General features: G+C 35.6%; 1 protein-coding gene across 1 annotated transcript in view; it reads right to left on the reverse strand.

Moving 5' to 3' along the window:
* The window catches only part of CNTN5 (contactin 5), a 1,372,019-nt gene that overhangs the window by 1,039,535 nt on the left and 313,084 nt on the right, over positions 1-19,400 (reverse strand). The window contains exon 2 of the mRNA XM_068554615.1: positions 2,243-2,384. The gene's annotated coding sequence lies outside the window, so the exon portion shown is untranslated. The remainder of the gene's footprint in view (positions 1-2,242; positions 2,385-19,400) is intronic.

Consider the following 19,400-nt stretch of genomic DNA (forward strand, 5'->3'; position numbering starts at 1 on the left):
TGCTCAGTCTGTCTCATCTGTTTCAACTGCTTCCTATTCTACCAATATGCTTTTCAATTAGCCAGGCAGAATAATAGCATGAGTGACATAACAAGAGTGAGCTATGCTCTGCCAAACCTGTGTCCATAGGTTCTCTGTACAGTAAAATACGTTCCCCATCCTCAACGTGAAACCTAGATTTATTAATAGGTTGCCACAATCCTCCTCTCAAAAATTAATTAGAGTTCTGTTGAACTACTTGAATTTAACACAATTCAGCTGGTAATTGATAAAATGCACCAGTTCACAGGTGGCAAAGGCATTTACTCCATTCTATTTCCATCTGCTGATATGTCTACCATAAATTTAAATTGCATATCCATCATGCAACAGGAAGTGAGAATTAGATCCAAAATCCTCTTACCCACAGCTGATATGCTGTGTTCAGTTGTCTTTCTTTAAAAATGTCACAAGCACCATAAATAGTTTCTAACATTGCAAAATTCAATTAAGGTGTCTGCATATAATTTATCTCTGGTATTCACAGATATTAGAGAAGCAGCAAGTTAATATGGAGTTTGATTTGTTATGATGCTCCAGTGATTAAGAGTTGAAAACAAAATGCTTTGTATACAGGAAATAATACCTTCCAAATGTGTGTGCATCTTTTGTAGATAGAACACAAATTGTTATTTTTATTTTATTTTGTATATGTAACCTATTCTCAGATCATTCTTGTTGTAACAAGCAGAAATATGATGGCAAAATTTGGCTGAAAAATCTGTTCAATATTAGAATATAGCAATGGACTAATTCATGCGGAACTCACTCTTTTTCCATGGCTTGGGGTTTCACTATCAGAGACTTTCAATCTACTTCCTTATCTTTTCTCTCCCCTTATTTCCGAGACTTTGAGAAAATGAAAATTCATGGTTATTTTTCTCCAAAAAATTAATTTAAAGATACCTGGTGTAGTTAGGACCTTCAATAAAAATGAAAAACTGGTATGACTTAATGGAATGAATGAAAGGCACTTGAAATGTAAAATTTTCTGTAGTGATATCCCAGAACAGGAGTGTGACTAGTAGAAAGTAAAATTGCATGTCAAACTCTTGACTCTTAACACTCTCCCGCAGAACTGTTCTCAAATTCAGATTTAGTCACTTTCCTTCTTTACTCTAATTTTCAAGCCTGAAGAAACTGAAATCATAGAATAGGCTTAGGAAAATACTTTCCAATATTTTGAATCAATTAACTTGAATTAACCTGACAAATTAAACGATAGATCTATCACAGCCTTGAAATTGGGTATGATACTGTCGGTATTTTATAAATAATTAGAAAACAAAGATAAATAATTCTATATCCCAAATGGATTGACCTCCTTGGCTGATTATATAAAAATACATCATATGTATTGTAGTTAAGTAGCACAAAGTAGATTAAATTGAAATAATTGAATTAATAAATTGAATTAAATTGAATTAATAAATTGAATTAAATTGAATTAATAAAATGAAATAATTTCAATAAATTGAATTGTTCATGCCCACTTAGTTGTGAATATTAAAAATGTTTCTAATACTGTATTCTAAAACATTTTAATGTATTCATTTTATATGACTATTATTAATTATACAATGATCATTTTTATTCAAAATAGATCTAATTAATATTTAATGATTTTGGTTGTTGTTTTAGTATACAGGAATGCAGAGTTGCTGAGAAAATAGCATACAAGTCACTTTCATCTGGGAGATCTCCTATTAATGTGGGGATGATTCAACCTCTTTCTGTGCAAGACTTCCTGCCTATATAACCTAAGCACTGCCTTCAAACTCAAGCTGTCAAAAAAACCAGTGAAATCCATCCACTAGCAGATTATATGTTGGTTGAGGAAGATACGAAACAAGAGGCAATATGAGAATACTGTTTCTCTTACAGCTTTCAGCAATTTAACACAATCTCTATGTACTTGCCATGCTCATATCAAACTAAAAATTTTAATAAAGACAAAATTTTTTACTATTTTCACTTTAATATTATTACTAGAATATTTGTAGAGTGTTTGTGTTTACTAACAGAATTAAGGTTTTTTCAATTTAAAATAAAGCACTTATTTAGAGTAAACAAAATATTTGATCTTTTAACATATTGAGCTGTTGTTAAGGAGTTCCATAAATGGCACACACAGGCTTTATTTTTCTTTTCCCTTCAACATTCTTTTCATTTCAAAGGTATATTAATAAAAGATGAACTGTACCTTCTGTCTGAAAACAGGGCCCAGATTATAAATTTCAAAAAGGAACTGGTTCTGTAAAGATATCCTTTTGCCGTAGTCATGCAAAATTGATGCTTAGTAGATAGATCTTGAATGACACTAAGTGGCAATCCTTTAAGGTCACCTGTTAAGAAAATACATCTGCTATTATGGTTACAAATAATTTTTCTTTCAAGTTTCCATTGTTTGAACTAAATCCAATTTTCTTATTAAATATCTTATGTAATTGCTTTATTTAGTTATATGGAAAATTATTATGCTATTTACCAATATCAACATGTATTTATAATACTTCTAATTAAATATATTTAGAGTTGTTACGCTATCAGATTTAATTTTTCCTTTGTAATTTATATTTGCTAATAAACACAAAAGCATATCACAAGCTAAATTTTCATGGATTTCAAAAGCTTAAAACATTTAACACATCATTCAGACAGAAAATAATAAGGAAGAATTGAATTTAAACTGTATGTAAGACCTGATGGACTTACAGATATTTACAGAACATTTCATCCAACAGCAGCAGAATACACTTTTTTCTCATTAACACATGGAACACAAGTATTTATCATAAATTGTTGTTGAATTTGTCAAATGCTTTTTTCTTCATTTATTCAGATGCTTATATGATTTTTATTCTTTATTTTGTTAATGTTGTTCAACATCTGAAAATCAATCAATGTGATACACCACATCTCTTTATGATAAACACTCTCAACAAACTGGGCATAGAGGGAATGTATATCAACATAATGAAAGCCATACATGACACACCCACAGCTAACATTATACTAAACAATGAAAAGATGAAACCTTTCCCTCTAAGATAAGGAATAAGACAAGGATGTCCATTCCTACCACATTTATTCAACATAGTACTGGAAGTTCTAGCCTGAGTCATTAGGCAAAGAAAAAAGAAATAAAACGTATCTAAATCAAAAAGGAAGAAGTAAAAACATCTCTATTTGCAGATGACATGATATTATACATAGAAAAACCTAAAGACTCAAAAAAGAAAATTAGAACTAATGAACAAATTCAGTAAATTTGAAGGATACGAAATCAAAATGCAAACATCATTTGTATTTCTATACATTAGTAACAAACTATCAAAAGAGAAATTTAAAAAATAATCTGCTTAAATTGCATCAAAAATAATAAAGTACATAGGAATAAGTTTAACCAAGGTGGTAAATGACCTGTAGACTGAAAACTATAAAATACTGATGGAAGAAACTGAAGAAGATACAAAATAAGGAAAGATATTCTGTGCTGATGCATTGGAAAAATTGATATGGTTAAAATGTCCATATTGCTCAAAGTGATCAAAAATTCAGTGTAATCCCTATCAAAATTCCAGTGGCATTTTTCACAGAAATAGAAAAACCATCTTAAAATTTGTATAGAACCACAAAAACCCTGAATAGCCAAAGCAATCTTGAAAAGGAAGAATGAAATTGGAGGCCTCCCACTTACTGATTTCACACTATATTACAAAGCTATAGTAATCAACACAGTATGGTACTGGCATAAACACAGACACACAGATCCATGGAACAGAATAGATAGCTCAAAAATAAACCCATGTACATATGGTCAATTAATTTTTGACAAAGGAGCCAAGAATATGTATATGGGGAAAAGACAATTTCTTTAATAAATGGTATTGGGAAAAGTGGACAACCACATGTAAAAGAATGAAACTATACCCCTGTCTCACACCATACACAAAAATCAACTCAAAGTGGATTGAATACATCAATATAAGACCTGAAACCACAAAGCTACTAGAAAAAAACACATGGGGTAAGCCCCTTGGCGCTGATCTTGGCAATTATTTTTTGGATTTGACACCAAAAGCGAAGATAACAGAAGCAAAAATAAATAAATGGAACTATACCAAACTAAAAAGCTTCTGCACAGCAAAGGAAATAATCAACAAAATGAAAAAGCATCATATGGAATGGGAGAAAATATTTGCAAATCATTTGTCTGATAAGGAGTTAATGTCCAAAATATACAAGGAACTCATACAAATCAACAGCAAAACCAAATAAACAAACAAAAAACAAAAATAGAGAATCCAGAGGAGGACCTTCAAGATGGCGGAGTAAGACGTAGAGATCACCTTCCTCCCCACAAATACATCAAAAATACATCTACATGTGGAACGCTGCTACAGAGCACCTACTGAATGCTGGCGGAAGACCTCAGACTACCCAAAAGGCAAGAAACTCCCCACATACCTGGGTAGGGTAAAAGGAAAAAAGAAAAAACAGAGACAAAAGAATAGGGAGGGGACCTGCACCTCAAGGAGGGAGCTTGAAGGAGGAAAAGTTTCCACACACTAGGAGACCCCTTCACTGGCAGAGACAGGGGTAGGTGGGGGGAAGCGTCAGAGCCACAGAGGAGAGCACAGCAACAGGTGCAGAGGGCAAAGCAGAGAGATTCCCATACAGAGGATTGGTGCTGACTAGCACTCACCAGCCTGAAAGCCTTGTCTGCTCACACACCAGGGCGGGTAGGGGCTGGGAGCTGAGGCTAGGGATTCAGAGGTCAGATCCCAGGGAGAGGACTGGAGTTGGCTGCGTGAACACAGCTTGAAGGGGGCTAGTGTGCCACAGCTAAACGGTGGGAGTCCAGGGAAAAGTCTGGAACTGCCTAAAAGGCAAGAGTCCATTGTTTTGGGGTGCACAAAGAGAGGAGATTCAGACAACCGCCTAAACAAGCTCCAGAGATGTGCGCGAGCCACGGCTATCACTGCAGAACAGAGATGGGAATGAAATGCTAATGCTGCTGCTGCAGCCACCAAGAATCATGGGTGCAAGCACAGGTTACTATCCAAACATCCCCTCCAGGTAGTCTCTGCAGTCCACCACTGCCAGGGTCCCGTGATCCAGGGACAACTTCCTCGGAAGAACACACGGCATGCCTCAGGCTGTTGCAACGTCATGCTAGCCACTGCCACCGCAGGCTCGCCCTGCATTCCATACCCCTCCCTCCCTCTGGCCAGAATGAGCCAGATCCCCCTAATCAGCTGCTCCTTTAACCCCCTCCTTTAACCTCCTCCTGTCTGGGTGAAGAACAGATGTCAGAGGGTGACCTACATGCAGAGGCAGGGCCAAATCCAAAGCTGAACCTCAGGAGCTGTGCAAACAAAGAAGAGAAAGGGAAATTTCTCCCAGCAGCCTCAGGAGCAGTGGATTAAATCTGCACAATCAACTTCATGTACCCTGCATCTGTGGAATACCTGAATAGACAACCAATCACCCCAAAACTGAGGTGGTAGACTTTGGGAGCAACTGTAGACTGGGGATTTGCTGTATGCGACTGACCAGTTTCTGATTTTTATGCTTATCTTAGTTTAGTTTTTAGTACTTGTTATCACTGGTGGATTTGTTTATTGGTTTGGCTGCTCTCTTCTTTTCTTTTTTCTATTACTTAAAAAATTTTTTTATTTCCATAATTTGAAAAAAAAAAATTTATTTCAATAACTTTACTTACTTTTTTTCTTTTTCTTCCTTTTTATTCCCTTTTCTTCTGAGCCGTGAGGCTGATAGGGTCTTGGTGCTCCAGCCGGCTGTCAGGCCTGAGCCTCTGAGGTGGGAGAGCCGAGTTCAAGACATTGGACCACAAGACCTTCCGGCCCCATGTAATATCAATTGGCGAGAACTCTCCCAGAAATCTCCATCTCAACACTAAGACCCAGCTCCATGCAATGACCAGTAAGCTCCAGTGCTGAATACCCCATGCCGAACAAGTAGCAAGACAGGAACACAACCCCACCCATTAGCAGAGAGGCTGCCTAAAATCGTAATAAGTTCACAGACACCTGAAAACACACCACCGGATGCGGCCCTGCCCACAAGAAAGACAAGATCCAGCCTCATCCACCAGAACACAGGCACCAGTCACCTCCACCAGGAAGCCTACACAGCCCACTGAACCAACCTTACCCACTGGGGGCAGATATCAAAAACAATGGGAACTAGGAACTTGCAGCCAGTGAAAACGGAGACCACAAACACAGTAAGTTAAGCAAAATGAGAAGACACAGAAATACGCAGCAGACGAAGGAGTAAGGTAAAAACCCACCAGACCAGTATCTTTTTCCAACCACAATGCTATGAGACTAGATACAATTACAGGAAAAAATATGGTAAAAAATACAAACAAACGGAGGCTAAACAATACACTACTAAATAACCAAGAAATCACTTAAGAAATCAAAGAGGAAATCAAAAAATACCTAGAAACAAATGACAATGAAAACACGAAGACCCAAAACCTATGGGATGCAGCAAAAGCAGGACTAAGAGGGAAGTTTATAGCAATACAATCCTACCTCAAGAACAAGAAAAATGTCAAATAAACAACCTAAACTTACACCTAAAGCAATTAGAAAAAGGAGAACAAAAAACGCCCAAAGTTAGCAGACATAAAGAAATCATAAAGATCAGATCAGAAATAAATGAAAAAGAAATGAATGAAATGGTAGCAAAGATAAATAAATCTAAAAGCTGGTTCTTTAAGAAGATAAAAAAATTGATAAACCATTAGACAGACTCATCAAGAAAAAAAAGGAGAAGACTCAAATCAACAGAATTAGAAATGAAAAAGGAGAAGTAACAACTGACACTGCAGAAATACAAAAGATCGTGAGAGATTACTAAAAGCAATTATATGCCAATAAAATGGACAACCTGGAAGAAATGGACAAATTCTTAGAAAGGTATAACCTTCCAAGACTGAACCAGTAAGAAATAGAAAATATAAACAGACCAATCACAAGCACTGAAATTGAAACTGTGAATAAAAATCGCCCAACAAACAAAAGCTCAGGAACAGATGGCTTAACAGGCGATTTCTATCAAACATTTAGAGAAGAGATAACACCCATCCTTCTCAAACTCTTCCAAAATATAGCAGAGGGAGGAACACTCCCAAATTCATTCTACGAGGTCACCATCACCCTGATACCAAAACCGGACAAAGATGTCACAAAGAAAGAAAACTACAGGCCAATATTACTGATGAATATAGATGCAAAAATCCTGTACAAAATACTAGCAAACAGAATCCAACAGCACATTGAAAGGATCTTACACCATGATCAAGTGGGGTTTATCCCAGGAATGCAAGGATTCTTCACTATACACAAACCAATCAACGTGATACACCATATTAACAAATTGAAGGAGAAAAACCATATGATCATCTCAATAGATGCAGAGAAAGCTTTTGAAAAAATTCAACACCCATCAATGATAAAAACCCTCCAGAAAGTAGGCATAGAGGGAACTTACCTCAACATAATAAAGGTCATAAATGACAAACCCATAGCCAACATCATCCTCAATTGTGAAAAACTGAAACCATTTCCACTAAGATCAGGAAAAAGACAAGGTTGTCTACTCTCACCACTATTATTCAACATAGTTTTGGAAGTTTTAGCCACAGCAATTAGAGAAGAAAAAGAAATAAAAGGAATCCAAATAGGAAAAGAAGAAGTAAAGCTGTCACTGTTTGCAGGTGACATGATACTATACATAGAGAATCCTAAAGATGCTACCAGAAAACTACTAGAGCTAATCAATAAATTGGGTAAAGTAGCAGGATACAAAATTAATGCACAGAAATCTCTTGCATTCCTATACACTAATGATGAAAAATCTGAAAGAGAAATTAAGGAAACACTCCCATTTATCACTGCAACAAAAAGAATAAAGTCCCTAGGAATCAACCTACCTAAGGAGACAAAACCCTGTATGTAGAAAACTATAAGACACTGGTGAAAGAAATTAAAGATGATACAAACAGATGGAGAGATATACCATGTTCTTGGATTGAAAGAATCACATTGTGAAAATGACTATACTACCCTAAGCAATCTGTAGATTCGGTGAAATCCCTATCAAACTACCAGTGGCATTTTTCACAGAACTAGAACAAAAAATTTCACAATTTGTATGGAAACACAAAAGACCCCGAATAGCCAAAGCAATATTGAGAAAGAAAAATGGAGCTGGAGGATTCAGGCTCCCTGACTTCAGACTATACTACAAAGCTACAGTAATCAAGACAGTATGGTACTGGCATAAAAACAGAAATATAGATCAATGAAACAGGATAGAAAGCCCAGAGATAAACCCATGCACCTATGGTCACCTTATTTTTGATAATAGCGGCAAGAATATTTAATGGAGAAAAGACAGCCTCTTCAATAAGTGGTGCTGGGAAAACTGGACAGCTACATGTAAAAGAATGAAATTAGAACAGTCCCTAACACCGTACACAAAAATAAACTCAAAGTGGATTAAAGACCTAAATGTAAGACCAGACACTATAAAACTCTTAGTGGAAAACATAGGCAGAACTCTCTATGACATAAATCACAGCAAGATCCTTTTTGACCCACCTCCTAGAGAAATGGAAATAAAAAGAAAAATAAACAAATGGGACCGACTGAAACTTAAAAGCTTTTGCACAGCAAAGGAAACCATAAACAAGATGAAAAGACAACCCTCAGAATGGGAGAAAATATTTGCAAATGAAGCAACTGACAAAGGATTAATCTCCAAAATATACAAGCAGCTCATGCAGCTGTATATCAAAAAACAAACAACCCAATCCAAAAATAGGCAGAAGACTTAAATAGGCATTTCTCCAAAGAAGACATACAGATTGACAACAAACACATGAAAGGATGCTCAACATCACTAATCATTAGAGAAATGCAAATCAAAACTACAATGAGGTATCACCTCACACTGTTCAGAATGGCCATCATCAAAAAATCTACAAACAATAAATGCTGGAGATGGTTTGGAGAAAAGGGAACACTCTTACTCTGTTGGTAGGAATGTACATTGATACAGCCACTATGGAGAACAGTGTGGAGGTTTAAAAAGTTAAATATAGATCTACCATATGACCCAGCCATCACACTACTGGTCATATACTCTGAGAAAACCAAAACTCAGAAAGAGTCATGTACCACAATGTTTATTGCAGCACTATTTACAATAGCCAGGAGGTGGAAGCAACCTAAGTGTCCCATGACAGATGAATGGATAAAGAAGATGTGGCACATATATACAATGTAATATTACTCAGCCATAAAAAGAAATGAAATTGAGTTATTTGTAGTGAGGTGGTTGGACCTAGTATCTGCCTTACAGAGTGAAGTAAGTCAGAAAGAGAAAAAACAAATACTGTATGCTAACACATATATAGGGAATCTAAAAAAAAAAAAGGGTTCTGAAGAACCTAGGTGCAGGACAGGAATAAAAACGCAGATGTAGAGAATGGACTTGAGGACACAGGGAGGGGGAAGGGTAAGCTGGGATGAAGTGAGAGAGTGGCATGGACATATATACACTACCAAATGTAAAATAGATAGCTAGTGGGAAGCAGCCGCATAGCACAAGGATATCAGCTCAGTGCTTTGTGACCACCTAGAGGGGCAGGATAGGGAGGATGGGAGGGAGAGGCAAGAGGGAGATGATATGGGGATATAAGTATACATATAGCCGATTCACTTTTTTATACAGCAGAAACTAACACAACAATGTAAAGCAATTATTCTCCAATAACGATGTTAAAAAAAAAACAGAGAATCCAGTTTAAAAGGGGCATAGAAACTGAATGAACAGTTTTCCTAAGTAGACTAAAAAATTATCAACAGTTACATAAAAAAGTGTTCAACGTCACTAATCATCAGGGGAGCACAAATCAAAACCAAAATGAGATATCACCTCACCTTTTAGAGTGGTTATCATGCAGACAAGTGATAACAAGTGCTGGCAAGGATGTGGAGAAAAGGAAATAAAGCTATCATATATTCCAGCAACCCCACTATGCATATATATCCTAAGGAAATAAAGATAGGATATTGAAGATATATCTTCATTCCCAAGTTCACTGCAGCATTATTCACAATAGCCAAATAATGAAAACAACCTAAGTTTCTCTGAAGGAATGAATGGATAACGAAGATGTGCCATATATACATATGAAGAAATACTGTTCAGCTATAAGAAAGAAGGAAAGCTTGCCATTTTTAACAACGTGGATGGACCTTGAGAATACTATGGTAAGTGAAATAAGCCAGACAAGGAGAGACAAATAATGCATGGTATCATTTATATGTGGAATCTAAAAAAAGAAAGAAAAGAAAGGTCAAAGTCATAGAAACAGAGTCAGATGTGGGCTAGAGGATGAAGGAATTAGGGAGTGGTTTATTAATGGATACACACTTTCAGCTATAAGAAGAAAAAGTCTGAGTATCTAATGTAAACATGGTGACTAGAGTTTATCACACTGTACTGTGAAATTGAAAATTGCTAAGAGAACAGAGATTAAATGTTCTTAACAACAACAACAACAACAACAACAAAAAGATAAATGTGTGGGTTGGAATATCTGTTAATTAACTAGATCAGAGGAATCCTTTCACAATATATACAGGCATCAAATCGTCACGTTGTACACTTTAAATATCTTAAAATTTTATATGTCATTTATACCTCAATGAAACTGAAATAAAAATTAACATATTAACTTATTCTTCTATTTCACCTTTTTAAAAATTTTTATAATACTTTTGTAGTATTTTTAGCATTCACATTATTTTTTTGTTTTCCATTTATTTAAGGGATTTACAATAGGTATTTCTTCTTAAAATCTTGTCACTTTCATTTTTAAATATGTTTGAAAATTATTTAAGTGTATGTAATTGCTGACTTATAGGTAATTTACATGTGTGAGACCATCTCTATTTTTTTAACTTATAATGAAGTTCACTGTTCGAAAGAAATTCTCCATTCTATAAAATGGGTATTTTTCTAAAATTTGCTCTTGATAGATTTGTGAATGTGCCAGCATCAAAACCAGAGCATAGCTACCCATACAAACAGTATGTCTTATCTCAAATAACTAAACTGTGATGTAAATTTTGAAACATTAGATTAATGACTTCAGAGTGACTGAGGCCATTAACTGAGAGTCCATGTTGAGACACTACCAAGAGTCAAGGGAAACCTAAGGTGCATATTTCCTTTTTTTTTTTTTTTTTTTCTAAGGTGCATATTTCATGATTGGGTTGAGAAAAACTATTTCAATTGCTTGTAGTCTTCACCACCAAAGATTATTGATCTTTATGAGTCTTATCTATATTAGTCAGAACCATAGGAGATAGACATTTATATTAGACAAATATAGTGGAACATAAGTAATTTCATGTGGCCCAAACCAAAGATTTTCTCTAATCCTGGTTTGCATTTCTCATATCAGGTCCAAATTCTAAATATCACTGTAGTAGACAAGTCACTTTTTTTGGTAAAACAGAAAGCTAATCTTACTACTGCAGCTCATACTCCAAGTATAAAACTATTCCAGGGCTTCCCTGGTGGCACAGTGGTTAAGAATTCGCCTGCCAATGCAGTGGACACGGGTTCAAGCCCTGGTCCAGGAAGATCCCACATGCCGCGGAGCGACTAGGCCCGTGAGCCACAACTACTGAGCCTGCACTCTAGAGCCCACGAGCCACAACTACTGAAGCCTGCATGCCTAGAGCCCATGCTCCGCAACAAGAGAAGCCACCGCAATGAGAAGCCCACGCACCGCAACGAAGAGTAGCCCGCACTTGCCTCAACTAGAGAAAGCCCATGTGCAGCAACAAAGACCCAACTCAGCCAAAAATAAATAAATAAATTTATTTATATATATATATATATATATATATATATATATATAAACTGTTCCAGAAAACAGATAGTGTATTCTAAGGTCACTTTAAAAGAAACCCAGTTGCGTTCTTAACAAGTAAAACTGTTGTATTTTTTGGTGAGAAATTATGAGGAGAAGGTTACACATTTCTTTTATTTCCTTCTTTTATCTCTCCTTGTCTCTATCCCTCCATTCCTTCCTTTTTTCTTTCTTCATTCTCTCTTCTTTCCCCCTTTTCTTACTTTTCTTTCTCTTCCTAACAAACACTGAAAATTATACATTTCTACTCTGCACCTTAGAACCCTAAATTTTTTTTAAAGGCAGGCATGATTTCTTTTCCCCTGAAGTTATAAACTTTGGCAGAGAGATAGTTACCTAGGTAACCAGCAAAAGCTTATTTAAGAACTTGAAGAATTATGTTTCTTTCAGCTTGGACTTTCATTAAGAAGAATTCTTTGGAATTCAGAATTTCATGTTCCTGTTATTGTCATTACCTTTTAAAGATGACATGGTACATCATTTTTTTTGTTTTTTTTTTTTACTTATGGAAATATTGAGAAAATTAAATGAAGTAATGCCCATTAAATGCTTACCAACATGCCTGACATATATTGAGCATTTAATACATACTACTAATTATTATTATTTTCTCACCTTAAATATGAATTAATACAGCAAGAAAGAAATAATAATGAATGGTAGTGTTGTTGTGTTTTCAAATTTCCTCTTCAAGTTTGCTTCTCAGAAGCAAAACCTTTCAGTCTAGTGTCTGAAATAAGCTCATGCCTGTCTTTAAGACAATATGTTTTGATGCAGAAACTACTCCATTTGGAGTCAAGGTAAGATTTCCTTAGGCATTAGCCACTAACTTACTCTTAGATCATAAGTAAGTCATTCAGCATTTCTGAGAAAATGCCTTAGAATGGGGATAATGGTGTCAGATCCTCTGTCTACTTGAAGAATTATAATAAATGTCTCAAGAAATGATAGATGAGAAACTTATTTCTAATCTCAGTTTTACATGTTAGTTGCTATGTCTGTCTCAAGTTGGACTTTATGAAAGGTTACAATTTTTGCCAACCCATCTTTTTCTCACCACTTCTTTTAAAAGTAGATCAAAGTTCACCCAGAAGTCCTAGGTGACTTACTCAAAAAGGAGGTGAGTTGTCTCATTATTCATAACCTTGCTTCACTTACTCTTATGTGATTCTGCTGTGATTTTTTAGATCTAACATGAATTTTACTTTGCACAAGGAAAAGAGTAAGTCCTTATAACCAGCCTAAAATTGTACAGTTGCTTGATATTTTCCTTTTCTCTTCTACATTTCTAAATTCCTCTATTTCAAGTTATTTCCAATTCATGTATCTTCTTTATATATAGTTTTTCTCTTTTCTCTCCTTTATCAGACTGGAAAAAAAAATTAGTCTTTTTGCAAGATAATTGCCTTTAATAGAATCCACTTTTAGTTTTCTACTTCAAATGTGTCAATGAGTAGGAAAACAAAAAAAAAAAATTTAACCTTAGAAAAACTTATAGCTAAGCCTTAAATTGATATTTAATCTTTATTAACAACATGTTAACTTCAAGATAGTATCCAGCATGGTTCTATGCTTCAAATGACCTTCCTACCCTCATTCACCTAAAGAACTTCCATTCATATTAAAATTTCTGTTCAGGCTGGAGGTCCTCTTAAGTTTTCCTTACAACTCCAGACAAATCTAATTATGTTGTGTTCTTACTATTGTGGAACTTATTACAACTTCTCTTATTAGAAGTATTGGCATGCATTGATATATCTGTTTCTTTTCCCCACTTCTAGAGGTCTCCATATATCCTTAACTCTTCTAACCTAAAGTGAGAACTCCCTTAATGAAATTTTAAATTTACGCCAAAATATATACACAGACGACTGAATTTAACTTGGTTGCAACTTAATTAATGCTTGTTTACATAAGGTATACTCAATTCAAAAGCAAAGAAAATCATATTAAAGAAATGCATAAGTGTCAGAATTCTCAGAAACATAGCAGTTAACAAAGAAACAAGTCTGACAGCTCGGGGATGATTATAGGCAATAACAGAACATTCCTATTTTCATCATCCCGCTCTTCCAGGCTCTTTCAACTCTCCTTTGAAATAACCTCCTTTAGACATGAGATACTCAGTCAACACTCTTTTCTGTCACAAGTTAGTCTTTCTACTGAAACTATTAAATCAGGTGCCAAACAAAATGCTAAATTTTGAAGGTATAATTCTTCCTCATATTTCAATGAAACAAAACTGTCAATAATTATGCTATCTATGCAAGGAACAAGACAAGGATGCCCACTCTCATCACCATTATTCAGCAGAGTGTTGGAAGTCCTAGCAACAGCAATCATACAAGAAAAGGGAAAAAAAGGAATACAAATTGGAAAGGAAGAAGTAAAACTGTCACTGCTGGCAGATGATGTAATACTATACATAGAAAATCCTAAAGATGCCACTAAAAACTACTGGAATTCATCAATAAATTTGGTAGTTGCAGGATACAAAATTAATATACAGAAATCTGTTGTGCTTCTATACACTAACAACAAACTGCCAGAAAGATGAATTAAGAAAACAATTCCATTCACAGTCACATCAAGAGAAATAAAATGCCTAGGAATAAATCTACTGAAGAGGTAAAAAATCTGTACTCAGAAAACTATAAGACATCAATGAAAGAAACTGAAGATGATACAGACAGATGGAAAGAGATACCATGTTCATGGACTGGAAAAATTAATATTGTTAAAATGACCATACTACCCAAGGCAATCTACAGATTCATTGCAATCCCTGTAAAAACAAACAGAACTAGAACAAATAATTCTAAAATTTGTATGGACACACAAAAGACCCTGACTAAATAAAACAGTCCTGAGAAATAAGAACAAAGCTGGAGGTATCAAACACCTTTATTTCAAACTATACTACAAAGCTACAGTAATCAAAAGAGTATAGTACTGGCACAAAAACAGACACATAGACCAATGGAAAAGAATAGCAAGCCAAGAAAAGAACCCACACTTATATGGGCAATTAATCTACAAGAAAGGGGTATGACTATACAATGGGTAAAAGACAGCCTCTTCAATAAACAGCGTTGGAAAAATGGACACCTATAAGCAAACAAATGAAAATGGACTACTCTCTCACATTACGCACACAAAAACATTGAAAATGGATTAGACTTAAATGTAAGACCTGAAACCATAAAACTTCTAGAAGAAAACATATACTATAAGCTCTATGGCATAGGTTTTAGTAATAATTTTTTGGATATGTCTCCTCAGACAAGGGGAAAAAAAGCAAAAATAAACAAATGGGACTACCTCAAACTAAAAATCATTTGCATAGTGAAGGAAACTATTCAACAAAACTAATAGACCACCTAATGAATGGGAGAAGATATTGGCAAATAATATATCCAATAAGAGGTTAATATCCAAAATTTACACAGAACTCATACAACTCAACATCAAAAAAGCAAACAACGTGATCAAAAAGTGGGCAAAGAATCTGAATAGACATTTTTCCCAAGAAGATACAGATGGCCAACAGGCACACGAAAAGATGCTCAACATCACTAATCATCAGGGAAATGAAAATCAAAACCACAATGAGATATCACCTCAAACCTGTCAGAATTGCTATTATCAAAAAAGACAACCAATAACAAGCTTTGGCAAGAATGTGAGAAAAGGGAACTGTTGGTGGGAATGTAAATTGTTAAAATGACTATAGAAAAGAGTGTGGATGTTCCTCAAAAAATTAAAAATAGAACTACCATATGACCAGCAATTACACTTCTTGGTATTTATCCAAAGAAAACAAAAGCACTGTTCGTTGCAGATTTATTTATATTAGCCCAGTTATGAAAGAAACCAAGATGTCCATCAACAGAGGAATATATAAAGAAGATATCAAATATATATATATACCCACAATGGAATATTTTTCAGCCACAAAAAATTAAATCTTGCCATTTGAGAAAACATGGATGGACCTAGAGTTATGATGCTAAGTGAAATAAGTCAGACAGATAAAGACAAATACTATATGATTTTTCTTATATGTGGAAACAAAACAAATGAACAAACATAACAATACAGAAACAGAGTTATAGATACAGAGAAAAAACAAGTGGTTGCCAGAGAAAGCAATAGGTGAGGGAGATCAAGAGGTACAAACTTCCAGTTACAAAATAAATGAGCCAAGGGGATGAAATGTACAGTGTGGGGAATATAGTAACTCTGTAATATCTTTGTATGGTGACATATTGTAAATAGACTTATTGTGGTGATCACTTGAAATGTGTAGAAATATCTAATCACTATGTTGTGTAACAGGAACTAACATAGTGCTTTAGGTCAATTAAAAAAACAAACAAACCAGCAAACAGAAAAAAAGATCAGATTTGTGGTTACCAGAGGCAGGGGGTAGGGGGAGGAGGAATTGGATGAAGGTGGTCAAAAGGTACAAACTTCCAATTAAAAGATAAATAAGTACTAGGGATATAATGTACAACATGATAAATACAATTAACACTCTGTATGTTATATATGAAAGTTGTTAAGAGAATAAATCTTGAGCGTTCTCATCACAAGGAAACTTTTTAAAAAATAAACAAAACAAAGAGAGGCTTGGAGTGATTCCAGCAGTGTACTAGAGGCAACTCACTTGCAATAGCCAATTGGTAAATATTCAGAACGTTTTCAAGCTACCATTAATATTTAATTCAGCCAGTATAGGAATATTTAAACCCAGAATCAGTGAACACTATAAATTAGGGTTTTTAAAATTACTCATTCGGTTTGGTTTACCAGAACACCACTCTTAATCACCAACTCAAAGTGTGAAACCAGAACACCTCTTAATTAGCATGTAAAGATTATCATCTCTTAGAGGCAGAGGGCAAGAAAGTTGAGGCTGAGGCCATGAGTTAATTATAAATGTAGGTGAGCTCCAGAAAGGTGAATTCTCAAACCTAACAAGTCTGTCACCTCAGTGTCAGAGCCTTGATTGGAAAGGAGTGAGAAGTTGATATTCATAATAGGGACATCTGGCTAAACCACTCAAAAATACTGAATTCCTCTATCAGGAATATGTTTATGAGGGCCATCCTCTGGCCCTCCTGATGTGGTCTGGTCCTTCTGGGTAAAGATATAGATACTGCATCCAAGATCAGACATGATCAGAACCAGAGAGTGGTAAGTGAATTGGATCGCTGTTTCCCACTGTCATGTGTCTACTTTCACACCACCTTTCCTGTAAAGTATGTCTGTTGATTCTACGCAACGTTATGCAAGGTCTGTGTCAGTGGAGGTGGCCCTGACTTTCATCACTGGATCAACAATGCCTCTCACTTAGCTCACCCCTGTACCTTCATAGGGGCTCCTGTGGCCAGCTGACCAAGACAGGGAAAGGCCAAGGGTGGGTCAGGGACAGATCTGCTCTGTTTGTATGTACATCCTGAGAGTAAGCACTATATTATGTCAGACTGATTCTGAAAGATATACATGGTGGGGAATGCTTTCAAAGGACAGTGAACCTGGTCATTAAATTTTTGTTGAAAGAGAAATAGGCCAAAGTAAGGATATATAAATGGACTATGGATAGTATATACATAGTAGGATACATGTATGTATCGGACTATGTATATATAAAACAAGGAATTGGGCTAACATAAAGTGTGACTGTGGATAATAGCAAATCCCAACATTTGGAGTTGGTAACCTGGAGATCCAGAAGAACCAAGGGCATAGTCCTGGCTGAAGACCAGCAGGCTCCAGATCCAAGAAGTGCCAATGTTTCAGTTCAAGTCTGAAAGCAGGAGAAAACTGATGTTCCAACTTGAAAGCAGTTGGGCAGAGGAATTCCCTCTTACTCACATGAACGTCAGTTGGTTTGTTCTTTTCAGGCCTTCAATTCCCTGGAAGGGGCCCACCCACATTAGGGAGTGCAATCTGCTTTACTTAGCTGATGTATTCAAATGTCAAACTCCTTCAGAAACACCCTCACAGACACAACTAGAATGTTTGACCAAATGTCTCTGCAGCCTCTGTTCCAGTCAAGTTGACCACAAAAAACTAAGTATAACATTTTCTTAACCTCACATCCTCCTTTAACTTTTCCCTGTTTCACTTCTACACAACACAACCACATTCCTCAAAAGAGATACCTATACTTACTGTCTTCATTTTCACACCTCACATTCATTCCCTTTCCCATTAATATCTACTTTCATTCCCAATATTCCATTTTGCTTTCTTGAACCTTAGAAAAACACATTCCTCTATCAGGCTCTTAAGTGTGGGATTCATCAAAGTTCAGTCCTGGCCTTCTTTAATCTCTACTCTCTAATCTCTTCCGAGGTAATCCTTGACTTCACTATACTACCTAAACACAAACAACTGCCAAATTTATAACCATTTTTCCCTTGGCTTTCTCAAAGTCATGACAAAATTAACATGTTTAAAATTGAAACCAAGAACAATATCTGCTTCCTTTCATCAACGCTGTCAACCCTTAACAATAACCATATCATCCTCTGGTATTCTCAATCTCAGTGACTGATTCCACCATCTTCTCATCTTGCAAAAGCCACAAACCTTAAGGACATCTCTGATATTTCATTCTTCCTCAACCATGAATTCAATTATTTATCAAATCATGTTTATTTGATGCCTATGTATATTTCAGATCCTTGTCTACTCTATTTCTATTACCACTCATTTAACATATTTTCTGCATTTGCCATTGAATTGGCCTCCCTGCCAATTCCACTGTGTGTCCACTTTAAAATATTCTTCATGAGACATACAGATGGCCAAAAATCACAAGAAAAGATGCTCAACATCACTAATTATCAGAGAAATGCAAATCAAGACTACAATGAGGTATCAATTCATGCCAGTCAGAATGGTCATCATCAAAAAGTCCACAAAAAATAAATGCTGGAGAGGGTGTGGAGAAAAGGGAACCCTCCTACACTGTTGGTGGGAATGTAAATTGGTACAACCTAGACTATGGAGAAGAGTATGGAGGTTCCTTAAAAACTAAAAATAGAACTACCATATGATCCAGCAATACCACTCCTGGGCATATATCCAGAGAAAACCATAATCCAAAGAGATATATGCACCCCAATGTTCACTGAAGCACTATTTACAATAGCCAAGACACGGAAGCCACCTTAATGTCCATCAACAGATGAACGAATAAAGAAGATGTGGTACATATACAATGGAATATTACTCAGCCATAAAAAGAATGAAATAATGCCACTTTCAGCAACATGGATGGACCTAGAGATTATACTAAGTGAAGTTAGTCAGACAGAGAACAACAAATATCATATAATATCACTTATGTGGAATC

This window comes from Eschrichtius robustus, chromosome 11 (assembly GCF_028021215.1).
Source record: "Eschrichtius robustus isolate mEscRob2 chromosome 11, mEscRob2.pri, whole genome shotgun sequence".
Lineage (NCBI taxonomy): Eukaryota > Metazoa > Chordata > Mammalia > Artiodactyla > Eschrichtiidae > Eschrichtius > Eschrichtius robustus.